Below are 2,658 nucleotides of genomic sequence, written 5' to 3' on the forward strand. Positions count from 1 at the left end.
ACATTAAGTCATTGCCTAATTTTTCAAAAAAAAACATTCAAAATGTCTACCTAGCTGCTTCTGTCTGTTTTCTCCACTTCGCTACCACAAAAGTATTTTATATAAGCGGCTTGCGAACTGTCTTAATCGGAAAAAATGGATAAAATTAGAAATATTTGTTGAAAATCATTAAGTATCAACACATCCTGTGCACATATGTAACATAAATATCTGTTTTATTTGTAGTTAACAATAAAATTAGAGAAAATTACTGAAGACATTTTAGCGGGAAATAAATCTGCCCATGAACTTAGAAATCCTCATATGTTTTTTCTGGTGGAATGAATTTTCAAAATAGGTACAAAAAAAAACAAGTTATTATAAAATTGGACAAAAATCTCCAACATTTGATTAAAATGTATTAGTAATTTCCGCCCGTATATTTGGCGGGAAATTATTTCTGTTAATTCTCAGGTCGGCACTAAAGTTAGTTTTAGAGGGAATTACATAAAAATTGTCAACATATGCATTAAGCATTTCTGCGGAAAATAAATCAGGCTTTGAACGACTGATTCTCGCACTTGGCGTTCCCAGTCAGTGAGTTCAAAATAAAAACAAAACAAAGATAGACCTCAAAATCTTAAAATGAACACCCCTCCCAACATGCGAAGGTATTTTTTCTAGTCACGGTATAACTGTGCACGTCTTCTGTTAGAGTTCCGCCTCAGCCGGTTGTTTGCGGAATGCGGAACCGAAGCCGGAATTGAGTAACTTGAAAATAAATAGTAAAGTCAGTTTAGCAAATGCGTGGTCTTGACATTAATTTTAGGGTTTAGCATGATATCCCAATGACAAGACCAGTTATACATAAGTTGAATTTTCTTGATTTTAATTTATTCAAACTATGTACAGATTAAACTGTAATTAAATTGCATTGCTTTATAAATTACAATTTAATTGCGTTGGATTCCTATATAGAACTGCAATTTATAATTCAGTTGAATTAATTTGTAATTAAATTGCATTCCTAAATAGAAATTTTCGGCAGATTCAGGTTCCGGTTCCAATGTTTTATATACAATTGTTCCAGTCATCGTTGACAATGTAAATTCATTATTCTTGGACAAGTTCCAGTTCATAATTATGTGGCATGAATGTGTTCCATCTTCACGTTCAACGCACGTATCTTAGGTATTGCCGGGAGTCTCGACCGTCTCCCTCATCGCGTCTTCGTACGACGGCGGCGGTCCTTCAGGAAGAGCGCCATCATCGGAGACTACAGATTCGTAAGGGGGTGCGACACATACAAAATCTGCGGATGGCTGAGTAAATCCCAAGTTGTCAATTCCATACTCGGTGTCGTCGCAGATACCGGGGTCGGTGGGGTTGACCCTAGACCTCATACGTCTTGACGTGGAGGTGTGTCGGTCGAGTCTTCTAATTTCATGCTTGGCTCTCTCAATTTTCACGCAGTTCATGACCACCACGGCGAGCAGCATCACACTCAACACAGCAAATGCGCAGCCGACGACTAGACCGGCAATTTCCTCATACTCCTCTCCCAATAGAGTAACGGCCACCACTGTCGTCAGAACAATACTCCAAATCAAAACCCACGTGAGCTTCTTCTGTTTTCGAATTTTTTCATATAAACTTTCCATCTGCCGCATAGCAGAATGTCGGGTTTCCAAAGCCGGTGTGGGTTGCACTGTTTGCTCCTCCACGGTTGGCAAAATTGGCGGATCCCTCATTATGGAAGCCGTGACCGGCCAAAGTCCAATTCAAAACAAATGTTTGGTGCAATATAAAATACACCTTTGGTCGTCAATAAACCACTGTGGTGAATAACTGTCAATGATTTTGGGATCATGGCACTTTAATGTGCCCTCAAACCAAACCAATTTGAGAGTACGACGCGAAAAGAGGTCTAATACAAAAATGGTTCTATGTCAAACGCTGTCGGTTCTATCCATGGTCGCGGCGGCATGGGTAAACTTCAAAATGTAGATACGATGTATATAACTTTTAGTTTCGTCCATACTCACATATATACATAACATAACAGTATACGTTCAAAGAATATCTTCAATAATACATCTAGACTTTGGGAAGTTGTGAAACAATTGTGTGTCCTTGTTGGTTTTCCCGTCAGACTGTTGACCTTTGATTCCCAAGTACATGTTAAATAATAACTTATACACTGTGGTTTAACATGCTAGCAAAATAATTCGTCGCGCGCTGATGGTGAATATTAATAATCAATTGTATTTTAATAATTCAGACCAACCAAACATCTATAATACGATTCTCATCGATGATACGTCTTGCACGTGACTATTTGCGCACATTTAGCAGCGCGAAACACTTCCATGAATGAATACATTAAAAATAAAAAAGTACAACATAATATTGTCGTTGTGCAATCGTTATCATGTCACCGTGAATTTGTAAAATGTCGCTCGTTTGATTCATCTCGTTTTTTATGACGAATGACGGATCCACAACTAAAATTATTGTTGATGCTACCATGGAGGTATGAACAGATGATGCTACAAATACTAGTATTTGAGCAGACGCCCTCAGCGAGCAGACGACGTGATATCCACCGTCCGCTAGTTGAGTCACCTGATGCTAACCCTCCTCCTGTGTCAAAGGTCAAACTGAACCGTTACTGATTTT

Source organism: Saccoglossus kowalevskii, chromosome 8 (genome assembly GCF_978046115.1).
Source record: "Saccoglossus kowalevskii chromosome 8, keSacKowa6.1, whole genome shotgun sequence".
Classification (NCBI taxonomy): domain Eukaryota; kingdom Metazoa; phylum Hemichordata; class Enteropneusta; family Harrimaniidae; genus Saccoglossus; species Saccoglossus kowalevskii.